The 14,879-nt window shown below is 38.9% G+C and overlaps 1 pseudogene; it reads right to left on the reverse strand.

Annotated features, from left to right (window-relative positions):
• Positions 1 to 5,786: 5,786 nt before the first annotated feature.
• LOC118935428 (peroxiredoxin-5, mitochondrial-like) overlaps positions 5,787 to 14,879 on the reverse strand; it is a 56,920-nt pseudogene continuing 47,827 nt past the window's right edge.

Here is a 14,879-nt window from a genome sequence, read left to right on the forward strand (position 1 = left end):
TTCAAAAATTCATATGGAAACACCAAAGACCCCGAATAGCCAAAGCAATCCTGAGAAAGAAGAATAAAGTAGGGGGGATCTCACTCCCCAACTTCAAGCTCTACTATAAAGCCATAGTAATCAAGACAATTTGGTACTGGCACAAGAGCAGAGCCACAGACCAATGGAACAGACTAGAGAATCCAGACATTAACCCAGACATATATGGTCAATTAATATTTGATAAAGGAGCCATGGACATACAATGGCGAAATGACAGTCTCTTCAACAGGTGGTGCTGGCAAAACTGGACAGCTACATGTAGGAGAATGAAACTGGACCATTGTCTAACCCCATATACAAAAGTAAACTCAAAATGGATCAAAGACCTGAATGTAAGCCATGAAACCATTAAACTCTTGGAAGAAAACATAGGCACAAACCTCTTAGACATAAACATGAGTGACCTCTTCTTGAACATATCTCCCCGGGCAAGGAAAACAACAGCAAAAATGAGTAAGTGGGACTATATTAAGCTGAAAAGCTTCTGTACAGCAAAAGACACCATCAATAGAACAAGAAGGATCCCTACAGTATGGGAGAATATATTTGAAAATGACACATCCGATAAAGGCTTGACGTCCAGAATATATAAGGAGCTCTCACGCCTCAACAAACAAAAAACAAATAACCCAATTAAAAAATGGGCAGAGGAACTGAACAGACAGTTCTCCAAAAAAGAAATACAGATGGCCAACAGACACATGAAAAGATGCTCCACATCGCTAATTATCAGAGAAATGCAAATTAAAACTACAATGAGGTATCACCTCACACCAGTAAGGATGGCTGCCATCCAAAAGACAAACAACAACAAATGTTGGCGAGGCTGTGGAGAAAGGGGAACCCTCCTACACTGCTGGTGGGAATGTAAGTTAGTTCAACCATTGTGGAAAGCAGTATGGAGGTACATCAAAATGCTCAAAACAGACTTACCATTTGACCCAGGAATTGCACTCCTAGGAATTTACCCTAAGAATGCAGCAATCAAGTTTGAGAAAGACAGATGCACCCCTATGTTTATTGCAGCACTATTTACAATAGCCAAGAATTGGAAGCAACCTAAATGTCCATCAATAGATGAATGGATAAAGAAGATGTGGTACATATACACAATGGAATACTACTCAGCTATAAGAAAAGGGCAAATCCAATCATTTGCAGCAACATGGATGGAGCTGGAGGGTATTATGCTCAGTGAAACAAGCCAAGCGGAGAAAGAGAAATACCAAATGATTTCACTTATCTGTGGAATATAAGAACAAAGGAAAAACTGAAGGAACAAAACAGCAGCAGAATCACAGAACTCAAGAATGGACTAACAGGTACCAAAGGGAAAGGGACTGGGGAGGATGGGTGGGTAGGGAGGGATAAGGGGGGGAGAAGTAGGGGGGTATTAAGATTAACATGCATGGGGGGGTAGGAGAAAAGGGAGGGCTGTACAACACAGAGAAGGCAAGTAGTGATTCTACAACATTTTGCTATGCTGATGGACAGTGACTGTAAAGGGGTTTATAGGGGAGACCTGGTATAGGGGAGAGCCTAGTAAACATAATATTCGTCATGTAAGTGTAGATTAGTGATAGAAAAAGAAAAAAAAAAAGGGCAGTTCCTGTGTGGTAACCTCCAACGAGTTCTACACAAGGGTATAAAGGGCATATAAAAGTGTAGGCAAAGGGTCTGTTTGTGTTTATACAGAGGATCAAAGCCTAATTGGGCTACCCCGAAAATGAACTAAGATACGATATGAAAAAGAACTTCCAACATCTGCACCCTCTGGAAGACTCATGCCAGAAGATGATCATCAAAAAACCCCAACAAAGATCCACGCACTGCTACAGCTGTAGATGCACTCATCCCACCAGTTCCTGGACCTGCCATGGGAATGAGGAAGGAGATATCTAAGCTGGCCTGTGCATACAGTAAAACAACAAAATTGGACTGGATCTATACTGTTGGAACTCAACCAAGAATTTGGAGAAGTGCAAATTGTAGCGCTCCAAAGTCTTACAACTACAAACTATTTATTGTTAAAAGAACATATGGCATGTGAACAGTCCCCAGGAATGGGTTGTTTTAATTTGTCTGATTTCTCTCAGACTGTTCAAGTTCAGTTGGACAATATCCACCATATCATAGATAAGTTTTCACAAATGCCTAAGGTGCCTAACTGGTTTTCTTGGTTTCACTGCAGAGGGCTGGTAATTACAGATATGCTTTGGTTATGTAACTATACTCCTATTATGTTAATGTGTGTGTGCAATTTAAGTAGTAGCTTAAAACCTATACATGCTGAAGTTACTCTACAAGAAGATATATCAAAGAAATAATCAATCTTCCCATGTTTTCTTCCGCCTGCTACTTCTATAGCTTTTCTTCTTCCTTCCTAATTACAACCCTTAAATAGAATTTGTGCCTCATATCAAATTTACCGAGTATCATAATTCTTCCAAGTGGTAAAGATACCTCAAGACAAATGCTGGGCATAGAAGCCACAGGGCATAAATATGCAAAGAAGTAAAAAGCTAACTTTTTCAAACAATAAGGCTTCCCTCTCACTTACCAACTTCACATTTCCCTGTATGGCCCTGGAAGATGACTGGTTAGCCAGAGACGGGTAAGATTCCTCAAGGGAGGAACAACCTAAGACAGGCACAGTCACAGGGGGGCCATCAGGTGAGAAATTGGGGATCAACAGAGGTGAGGCTTAGAACCTCACCCCCCCGTTCTGAGAGAAATCTTCTGCATACGTGGATGTTTTATTGCCCTGGTCTAGCTGGGATTAACACATAGGCTACAGGCACACACCTGATCATCTACATGTGCTCTCATACAACACTAAACTATGTTTTCTACCTTTATCTTGTATCTACCTACCGCTTCAGCATTTTATTAAAAATAATAATAATAAAGAGAGAAATGTGGTATCCACATATAAATCAAGTATAAAAACCAAATCAGTATTCATATTTGAACTGACTGTTTATAGTTCATAATGCATGAGCAAAACCGAAAGTTTCTGTGATGACTGCCCTTGTACTGTTCACTATGTAACTTATTCATTATGTAAGAATTTGTTCTACATGTAAAAACTTGTTTGTTATGCCTCAGAAGATTGGAGACTGACAAAAATTAGGCTTGGGGTGGAATAATGAATGTGCATTGAGCATTGACTCCCCTATACAGAATTTTATTGTCGTTAACAACCATTTGATCAATAAATATGAGAGATGCCCTCACAAAAAAAAAAAAAAAAAAAAAAAAAAAAAGGACAGACTTCCAATGGTAAAATAAATTAGTAACCGGGATGTAATGTATAGCATAAGGAATATAGTCAAGATATTGTAACAGCCTGGTAGGGTGATAGCTGGAACCTAGAATTATGTATATAAATGTTCTACCACTGTGTTGTACACTTGAAACTCATGTAATGCAATACTGTGTGTCAACTACCCTTCAATAAAAAATAATTATTATAAAAAAATAAAAATAAAAAATAAAATGCAAAAAAAAAAAAAAAAAAAGAAATAGCATATTAACTGTTCAAAGCTGAAATAGTTAGAAAAAAGAATAAATAATATGAATAAAGTTCTATAACTCAGCCAGGATCTCCAGGTGATTAAGTGACTGCCACAAAAGACAAAAGAATTCCTATTTACTCCCCACATAAAAAGTAGCTGCTTGCACAGCATCTTCTCTTTTGAAGAGGAACACATACCTTTAATGTTTTAGATGCCTGCTGAGTTGACTCCAACTCACAGGTATAAAGCATGCTTATCTTTCTTAAGAACCCCCAAAAGTGATGACGTATCATAGTAATGTGAACAAACAGCCCTTTTAATGCTTACAATGGTGAATGGGTTGAAATTTCCATTCCAGATCAAACTGAAAAGGCAACTAATCAAAAGCTGCATGATCAGTGACATCAATATAACTTCCAATTTGATCCTTGTTATTCAAAGAATCTGAAAGTCTATTAGTGTCAGGCTGCATTATGTTGCTATCTTTTAATTAAAACCCCTAATGATTACATTAATAGGACAGTCCTCTTTAGTGCTTTATTATATATTCACCTCAATCTCTGCTGTAATACTTTCAGACCACATTGTCATTTTCTCCTGCCTAATTTAGAAGAATGTTTCTTTCTCCTTCCACCTGCCTGCTCCAACCCTCCATCAGCATCCACCACCCCCTGCACACACACACACACACACTGCTCTGTACATCACAGAAAAATAACAAATTATATAATTTTCCTTGTAATAGGAATTAGCCTAAGGTAAGGCTCAGGAACTCACTAAGCAGTGAGAAACACTTCAGATAATGAACCTAATGCTTCTCATGGAAATAGGAACAAACAAATGTATAATCATCAGATGAAGTGGTCTCTGCTGAGCTCCCTCCAAATTACAAAAAGTAGTTGTTTACAACAAACCCCAAATGAGTGATTCTTACACTGAAGTTATGCAATATTTTTCTCTTGTCCTGCTTTTACTGCATCTAATTTTTAACAAATCTGTCTGATATCCCAAACCATGGAAAATGAGAGGCAAAAACAAGAAGGGCCAGTAGAGAGTAAAAGTCTAACAAAGAAATAAGAGATTAAGCCAAATTGAAATTCCTCTCGAAAGAGAAAGGGAGGTTGCAGTTCAAAATGATGCCATAGCAGATGTTGAGTTCACCTCCTCTTGGACACACCTAGTCTACAGCTACATGTGGAACAATTTCCTATGAAAACTAAAGGCCCACTGAGCAGCCACTACAAATGGCAAAAGAGAAAAAAAATATGTATCAACACACGGCAGGAGAGGCTGGGACACAGCCTGGCCATACACCCCACTCGCCCCCATCACCCCACCTTGATGTAACTCACAATCATGTGGCATCCCCAAACCCCGAACATCTCCCTAAGGGAAGGGTTTGAACCCCACAGGGAGTACCCTCATTTTTAAGACCTGTACTGAGAGAGAAGAGCTGCCAAAACATCCAACTCTGAAAACCGCCACGACTCGCACCCAGGAGACCCAGGAGGCTGCAGCAAACTGGGAAACAACTGTTGCAGGGCTGACACCCGCGGACTCACCTGCCCCAGGGCCCGGCGCAGAGGCAGCCGATCTCCACCAGACTTCAAGTGAAGGAAGCTTATAATTTCTATCAGTTTCAGCCAGAGGGGCAGGCACCTAACTTCACACACACATCTAGGAGCTTGCCGGGAGAATCTCCGGGGATGAGACTGGCTGGCGCCATGCCCTGCACACCCTGCCTGCGCCATCTTCATGCAGCGTCTCCCTCCGCCGCCCCCAGGGCACCAGTGTCTCATGGCAGGAGCTTTTACACAGCTGGGGCCGATTTTTACAGCTGCCACCAGGGGACACCCCTTCATGTCCTGGCTGTGGAGGCCCAGGACCTTGTGTGGCTGCAGGGTCCCATGTGGCTGTAACAGCTGGAGAGGCAGTTTTCGGCAGGATTCTATCCCCAGGCCATGGAGGGGAGAGGGAAGGTTGAATGCAAGCATTCCTGACAGCTGTGCGATCTACGAGAGGCTCCGTAGCAAGGGGAGGAGCAAGGAGCAAGAACTTCGGGGAGTTCTAGAACTAGAGTTGGCTTTCAGAGGAATCCTTTGTCTATCAGGAATAGGCATGCTTTGACATCTCTCAGGAACTGGCAAGGAGCATTCTATGGTAGCTTAGTCTTCTTGCAAACTTGGCAATGGTTATCAGAGCACAGCAGAAGGAACCCTTGGTCAGTTATTCTCCCTGCGACTGGAGGTCTGTGACGTCCATTCTCATGGCTGCCACCTGGGCAGGCTCCAGGCCACAGTGGTATCCTGATACCTATAAAGAAAGAGAGGGAGCATGTTTGAATGGTAAGAGCCTCAAGCTCAGTGCAGCTCCAAGAAACTGCTGCTAGCCTAATGGAGAGACTCTGAGCATAGATTACCTGATAGAGTAAATAATCCTTACTAGGCACAAATGACACAGTTCTTTCGCTCCCACTCTTTTCAGTCATTGGGAGTAGCCCAGGAATTAACTACCGTTGGTATAAGTCAGATTCTGAAAGTGCAGCAGCTGGGGGCTCTCAGCAAACTATATTCCTTGGAGAAAGTTCTCTCTTGAATAAAGATCTAGGTGGTGCAACTTCATGGCTGCCTTAAAATTTCATGGACACAAACTTAAAATAATGTACCTAGTAACTCCCTCATTTTACAAATTATCAAATTTAATAACTAAATAAAATTATTTTCCAAGGTCACATAGTTGTTTTGCAGCCAAGACCAAACCAAAACATTTTTGTACTGTTGGCAGAATAATTTCTACCATACTTTCATGCACTTACAGTATTCAGTTCCACAATAAGCAAATTATGTTTCCCTCTTTTACTCTCACCACTAAAGCCTTCAAACAATTACAGGATGAAGTGAAATCACAATTTGACATGCATCCTAACTTAATCTTCTTTGCAAATTTTGAAACTGTTAATGAAGTTCTCAATCAGAGAGGACCTTATGGTCAATTGGTAAGGATGGTGTTTTTTGGTTTTGCTTTTTTTTTTTTTAACAAACTAATGTTGATTTGCAAATGAACAAATAAAGCAATAGTTAGAATTAAATTCTCTGTTCTAAATAGTGAATTGAATAGTGAATGACTGTACAGGACAGTTCAACCCATTTAGTCAAAAACACCAAAGGAAACTGCTCAGTTCTTTGTATGTGCTCATTTTCATATATTTGAAGATGCTTCTGTTGACAAGATCTCATTATCTATTAATGAAATGAGAGTCATAAAAGTCACTCATCTACAGTCCATTAGCCAGTATGTACTCTTCAAGCCCTGCTTCTGGAATTTGAAACCATGATTTTGTGAAAATACTTTGCAGTATTTTCTTTTTAACATTCAAAACAAATAAATGCAGATAATATTGAACTTTGCATAAAGCAGATTAATAAATAATAAGGTTAATTTTGGTGCTGTTACTTTCATGATATTAAATCTCTCTAAGAAGTTATAAAACTAGGTTCTTTATCCATATTTTCATCTTAATCCTTAAGTTTTTCAGTTGTTAAACAGTATAAATACCATTTGTTTATTAATTTGGTATCTTTTTATGTATTCTAGGGTAATGTAATTTATTTCCAAGACATAAAATATCCTACCTAGTCTATGAGGGCTTTTCTGAATGCATGCTCACTGATATATTCTCCTGATAATCTTCAAAAGAAAATAGAATGAAAGAAGTCAGTAACATAAAGTAAAACAGACTAGCTATATCAAAAGAGCCAATTTTATAAGAGGATATGTATATATTTTTTTCTGGTGACAGAGTTTTGGCTTAACAATCTATATCATCAAGATAATAAGTATTAATAAAATGCTGGGAGCTGTGCTACACATTATGGTTTACAGAAGAAATTTGAGACTCTCTTTTGGCTCACTTTAAAAGCCTAAGCACCATGAAGTCAGCTCTAAAAGTGAGCTTAGAGATCATCCAATTCAATTTCTTCCCTGTGCATCCCCCTAGAAAAAAGCCAATAAATTAGCAACCACGTGGGTCAGGAACAACCCTAATTGTTAGAGAGCATCTTGATTGTATAAACTATACTCATCTCATCCACTAATTTAATTTATTCTCACAGAAGCAGTTTAAAGTTGTTTCAATTCCTTATTCCACATGACAGCACTTCAATATTAAAGACAACTTTCATGCCTCTTGTGCTCCTGTCTTAGCCATGCAACTTTAGCTAAATGTATACTAAAATAACTTTCTTATAAAATTAAATATTTTGCTACAGTGGCTTTAAATGTAACCTGGATTTCATTAAGAACCTTGCCTACAGGAAGCACATTTGGGCAAGTGAGTAGGAATTTTTATTTCTTAGGCTGTTTTAAAAAACAAGATTCTGATGAGCTTCAAGGGAAAGGGGGAAGTTAGCTTCATCAAATCCTTTTGAATTCAGAGTGAAATATCTGGGGAAATTACAAGAGACAAGACAGAAGGTGAGTTTTTGGAATAATGGAATCTGATAATTAGATTTAATGAGGTCACCTTACTATCACCAGAATCTCATCTCTCATTTAGTGTTCTCACATATACCAGGTGAAATGATGAGCACACTTTTGTAGTGAACAAACTAAAAGTTTTGAAAAAGGAGAAAAAGTCACTATTGTAGCTATTTTGACAATTAATTTATATTTTTACATGTATGCACCCTAGTTTCCATTCAAAATACATAAAAATTCAAATTATGTAAAACTGAGGTAATGGAGATGGGATTTTATAATTCTAAGCAGAAGGTAAAACTAAAACTATGATTTAACCTTTTTAATCTAAATGTTTTAATTATTTTAAGAGTCATGTCTAAGTTCTATGGAAGTTAAATTTACACTAACATATATGAAATCATCTAAAATTCAAGATTCATTTTCAGCCACATTTATAATATCCTTTTACAAATTGACCATTCAAAGTTAGCATCTAGGGCGCTGAATATATTTGTTTCCATTACATAGAAACTTAAAGTAAAGTCAGAAACATCATTTGTAAAGGTCTTTATGCACAAAGGGGCAATATGGTATTTTGCCAAAGTGTGCATTATACAAAGTGCTCTAGTATACTACTTTTTGGTTGTTATTTTTAGCCAGCTTTTGTAATACTATTTGATACTTCAACCTAATTAACTAAAGCACAACAAATTTGAAATATTTGCTATGTTATTCTAGAGGTATTATGATTGTATATATATCTTCCAAATCTCACCAGAACAGCAAAATAAATAAATAAATAAATGCTCAGTTGATGAAAAATTATTTACTATTTATTATTATTATTCTAACTTCCTTGTCCATCAGTGCAAAATTTTTCAATTAAAAATAGTAAAATTTGTACAAAGGAAAAATCTTACTATGCTGGCGAATGAAAATTTTAAATACATTCACTCCTATAGTTGTGTATGAAGCTCCTGTTTTCATTTTTCTAGATATATTCTTCATTTCTTCCAGAAATAGCACCCAGATTCATCTGAGAACCTACCTCCCCTGTCCATGTGGCTCTAAGTGAGGTACCAATCATTTAACTCTGTTCTGAACTTTAAAAATGAGAATTTAACTCAGGCTTGGTCAATAAAAGTAACTCATCCTTCAAGACACTGTCATTGGCAGGGATATGATCAAATCCTAAGCTTTTATACAAAAACACTGGGAAAGAGAAAATCTTTCTTTCCTCCAGGATGGCTACCTGAGCTGATATAAGCCTGGATCTGTCAGAGGCCATGTGCTTCCAGGGTATGAAGTTAGTCTCTGCAGAACCAGGAGGAACGAAATCAACTTACAGGGAGAAGTTAGGAAAGAGAGATGAATGGGAACCTGAGGCCACCGTTTAAGCTTGGGATTTCTTGATAAAAGCACCAATAAATCTCTTTTCTGGCTTATGCTAGGTTGGCTTGATTTCTCTATTTTGCAACTAGAGAATCCTAACAAATACAAGATGCAATGAAGTAAGAGCTGGCAAAGAGCAATCAATGCATGGTAACGTCTTCTACTGGAATGTGTGTAGTAATAATAACCATGAGTAAAACAGTGAGGTGTGGCATTTTGGTAAAATAACTGACAAGGCAAACCAATGAGACAGACGATGCTGTGTGGAAAGGATTGTGTGTGTGTGTGTGTGTGTGTGTCTGTGTATCTGCATGCACATCAGAGAGAGAGAGAGAGAGAGAGAGAGAGAGAGGAGAAGGCAGTGAGACTTGCCACATACCAAGAGAGAGTCAGCTGAAAATTCATTAAATAGTGCTAGGGTACTGGTCCATTTGGGGAAAAAAGTCAAGTTGTACACTCACAAAATGAACTGTGTGTGTGTGTGTAATTATACAACAAATGTGTGTTTACATGTCAAATTTAAATGCTAAAATGTTATAATAAAAAGTGAAAAAAACAGATAAAATACAGTTGAATGTCTAATGGCTCTAGAGATGGTAAAGGATATGTTACTCTGAAAAACAATAGAAAATTTAAAAATCAATGCATTTCAATACACACATATTAGAATATCCTATAAATCAGAGAATCCATAATAAGAGATAAGATGATTAAAGAAATACAAATGATCAATAACTGTACACAAACGTCTAGTGTTACAATGATCAATGAGAATAAAATCACAAAAAATTAAAAATAGAAATACACAGCATGATGTGAGGGCTCCTAATATACTTCTGGTAGAAGCTTAATCTGGTACATCCTTTATGGAAGAAAATTTGACTGTTTCAATAAAATTTCTTACCCTTTATATCTTTAATGACCTTTCTAGGAATCCTCCCAAAGCAAAGACTTTCACAGCTGTTTTCTGCAGTTACTTAAATAAAAAAGCACAATTTTCACTCTACAACAGTAATTCAGTTAAGATACATTCACACAAAGGAAGATTTGGAAGCTGATTTATTTATTTAGTAGATAAATGTGATGTGCAAAATAAAGGAAAGAGAAGAGAAAAAAACCCTATGTAATTAATCTTACTTTGTAAAAGAAAGAAGAAATAAAGAAGGAAGGAAAGAAGGCAGAGAAGAAAGGAGGGTGGGAGGGCTTCCCAGAAGAAAAATTAACTACTAAAACTTTTTGTCTAAAGATCAGCAGCATATTCAAATTTTTCCTTTCTTCATTTAGTAGGTGGAGTGAACTTGCATATCAAAAAGATTTTGCTTCAGCCATCACTTTTTGGCACATAATGAGGCTTGTGCCAATAAAGTAGGTTAATCTAAACCCTCATTTTTCCCTCATTTTTTCCACTTCATGCTACACAGAGGCAAGAGCCTCAAATACATCTGCCTTATTTAATCCCCACATGTAGAATTTTTAACTGAATAAAAGTGTTCTTTAGGGGAGGGGCAGAAGATGGCGGCGTGAGTAGAGCAGCGGAAATCTCCTCCCAAAACAACATATATCTATGAAAATATAACAAAGACAACCCTTCCCAGAATAAAGACCAGAGGACACAGGACAATATCCAGACCACATCCGCACCTGAGAGAACCCAGCGCCTAGCGAAGGGAGTAAGATACAAGTCCGGCCCGGCGGGAGCCGAGCGCCCCTCCCCCCAGCTCCCGGCGGGAGAAGAGCAAGCAGAGCGGGAGGGAGACTGAGCCCAGGACAGCCGAGCACCCAGCCCCCGCCATCCGGGCCAGAGTGCAGGGCGCTCGATACTAGGAAAACAGGGCAGCAAGAACAGTGAGCAGGCACTGGAGGCTGGGCGACTGAGGGCATAAGAAAAGCGCGCGACCATTTTTTTTTTTTTGCTTTTTTGCTGTTTTGTTTTGGCGAGCGCTTTTTGGGAGTTTTAAAGGGATAGGGACCCCAATACTAGGGAAACAGGGCAGAAAGACCGGTGAGCAGAGGCCTGAGGCTGGCACCGCAGAATAAAGAAAAACGAACGACCACCTTTTTTTTTTTTTTTTTTTAATTAAAAACTTTTTTTTTTTTTTTAAATAAAAAAAATTTTTTTTTTCTTTTTTTTTGGTGGGCGTTGTTTTGTTTTGGCGGGTGCTTTCTGGAAGTCTTAAAGGGGCAGGGCGGGTCACTTAATCCAGAGGTAGGGAATCCGGGATCTCTGGGCACCCTAACCCCTGGGCTGCAGGGAGCAGGGAGGCCCCTTACGGAGATAAATAGCCTCCCAGCAGCTCCTGCTCCAACGCGACTCCACCATTTTGGAGTAGCTGCCCGAGCTAGGCCACGCCCACAGCAACAGCGGAGATTAACTCCATAGCAGCCGGGCAGGAAGCAGAAACCCTGTCTGCGCGCAGCTGCGCAGCACAAGCCGCTAGAGGTCGCTGTTCTCCCAGGAGAGGAGGGCCACAAACCAACAAGAAAGGAAGTCCTTCCAGCCGTCACTTGTCCCAGTTCTGCAGACTATTCCTATCACCATGAAAAGGCAAAGCTACAGGCAGACAAAGATCACAGAGACAACACCAGAGAAGGAGACAGACCTAACCAGTCTCCCTGAAAAAGAATTCAAAATAAGAATCATAAACATGCTGACAGAGATGCAGAGAAATACGCAAGAGAAATGGGATGAAGTCCGGAAGGAGATCACAGATGCCAGAAAGGAGATCGCAGAAATGAAACAAACTCTGGAAGGGTTTATAAGCAGAATGGATAGGATGCAAGAGGCCATTGATGGAATTGAAATCAGAGAACAGGAACGCATAGAAGCTGACATAGAGAGAGACAAAAGGATCTCCAGGAATGAAACAATATTAAGAGAACTGTGTGACCAATCCAAAAGGAACAATATCCGTATTATAGGGGTCCCAGAAGAAGAAGAGAGAGGAAAAGAGATGGAAAGTATCTTAGAAGAAATAATTGCTGAAAACTTCCCCACACTGGGGGAGGAAGTAATCGAACAGACCACGGAAATACACAGAACCCGCAACAGAAAGGATCCAAGAAGGGCAACACCAAGACACATAATAATTAAAATGGCAAAGATCAAGGACAAGGAAAGAGTGTTAAAGGCAGCTAGAGAGAAAAAGGTCACCTATAAAGGGAAACCCATCAGGCTAACGTCAGATTTCTCAACAGAAACCCTACAGGCCAGAAGACAATGGCATGATATATTTAATACAATGAAACAGAAGGGCCTTGAACCAAGGATACTGTATCCAGCACGACTATCATTCAAATATGACGGTGGGATTAAACAATTCTCAGACAAACAAAAGCTGAGGGAATTTGCTTTCCACAAACCACCTCTACAGAACATCTTACAGGGACTGCTCTAGATGGGAGCACTCCTAGAAAGAGCACAGCACAAAACACCCAACATATGAAGAATCGAGGAGGAGGAACAAGAAGGGAGAGAAGAAAAGAATCTCCAGATAGGGTATATAACAGCTCAATTAGCGAGCTAAGTTAGGCAGTAAGATACTAAAGAGGCTAACCTTGAACCTTTGGTAACCATGAATTTAAAGCCTGCAATGGCAATAAGTACATATCTTTCAATAGTCACCCTAAATGTTAATGGGTTGAATGCACCAATCAAAAGACACAGAGTAACAGAATGGATAAAAAAGCAAGACCCATCTATATGCTGCTTACAAGAAACTCACCTCAAACCCAAAGACATGTACAGACTAAAAGTCAAGGGATGGAAAAACATATTTCAAGCAAACAACAGTGAGAAGAAAGCAGGGGTTGCAGTACTAATATCAGACAAAATAGACTTCAAAACAAAGAAAGTAACAAGAGATAAAGAAGGACACTACATAATGATAAAGGGCTCAGTCAAACAAGAGGATATAACCATTCTAAATATATATGCACCCAACACAGGAGCACCAGCATATGTGAAACAAATACTAACAGAACTAAAGGGGGATATAGACTGCAATGCATTCATTCTAGGAGACTTCAACACACCACTCACCCCAAAGGATAGATCCACTGGGCAGAAAATAAGTAAGGACACGGAAGCACTGAACAACACAGTAGAGCAGATGGACCTAATAGACATCTATAGAACTCTACATCCAAAAGCACCGGGATATACATTCTTCTCAAGTGCACATGGAACATTCTCCAGAATAGATCACATACTAGGCCACAAAAAGAGCCTCAGAAAATTCCAAAAGATTGAAATCCTACCAACCAACTTTTCAGACCACAAAGACATAAAACTAGAAATAAACTGTACAAAGAAAGCAAAGAGGCTCACAAACACATGGAGGCTTAACAACACGCTCCTAAATAATCAATGGATCAATGACCAAATCAAAATGGAGATCCAGCAATATATGGAAACAAATGACAACAACACTAAGCCCCAACTTCTGTGGGACACAGCAAAAGCAGTCTTAAGAGGAAAGTATATAGCAATCCAAGCATATTTAAAAAAGGAAGAGCAATCCCAAATGAATGGTCTAATGTCACAATTATCGAAATTGGAAAAAGAAGAACAGATGAGGCCTAAGGTCAACAGAAGGAGGGACATAATAAAGATCAGAGAAGAAATAAATAAAATTGAGAAGAATAAAACAATAGCAAAAATCAATGAAACCAAGAGCTGGTTCTTTGAGAAAATAAACAAAATAGAGAAGCCTCTAGCTAGTCGTATTAAGAAGAAAAGAGAGTCAACACAAATCAACACTATCAGAAACGAGAAAGGAAAAATCACGACGGACCCCATGGAAATGCAAAGAATTATTGGAGACTACTATGAAAATCTATATGCTAACAAGCTGGGAAACCAAGGAGAAGTGGACAACTTCCTAGAAAAATATAACCTTCCAAGATTGACCAAGGAAGAAACAGAAAATCTCAACAGACCAATTACCAGCAACGAAATTGAAGCGGTAATCAAAAAACTACCAAAGAACAAAACCCCCGGGCCAGATGGATTTACCTCGGAATTTTATCAGACATACAGGGAAGACATAATACCCATTCTCCTTAAAGTTTTCCAAAAAATAGAGGAGGAGGGGATACTCCCAAACTCATTCTATGAAGCTAACATCACCCTAATACCAAAACCAGGCAAAGACCCCACCAAAAAAGAAAACTACAGACCAATATCCCTGATGAACGTAGATGCAAAAATACTCAACAAAATATTAGCAAACCGAATTCAAAAATACATCAAAAGGATCATACACCATGACCAAGTGGGATTCATCCCAGGGATGCAAGGATGGTACAACATTCGAAAGTCCATCAACATCATCCACCACATCAACAAAAAGAAAGACAAAAACCACATGATCATCTCCATAGATGCTGAAAAAGCATTTGACAAAGTTCAACATCCATTCATGTTAAAAATTCTCAGCAAAATGGGAATAGAGGGCAAGTACCTCAACA

The sequence above is a fragment of the Manis pentadactyla genome, chromosome 7 (assembly GCF_030020395.1).
Source record: "Manis pentadactyla isolate mManPen7 chromosome 7, mManPen7.hap1, whole genome shotgun sequence".
In the NCBI taxonomy this organism is placed as follows: Eukaryota; Metazoa; Chordata; class Mammalia; order Pholidota; family Manidae; genus Manis; species Manis pentadactyla.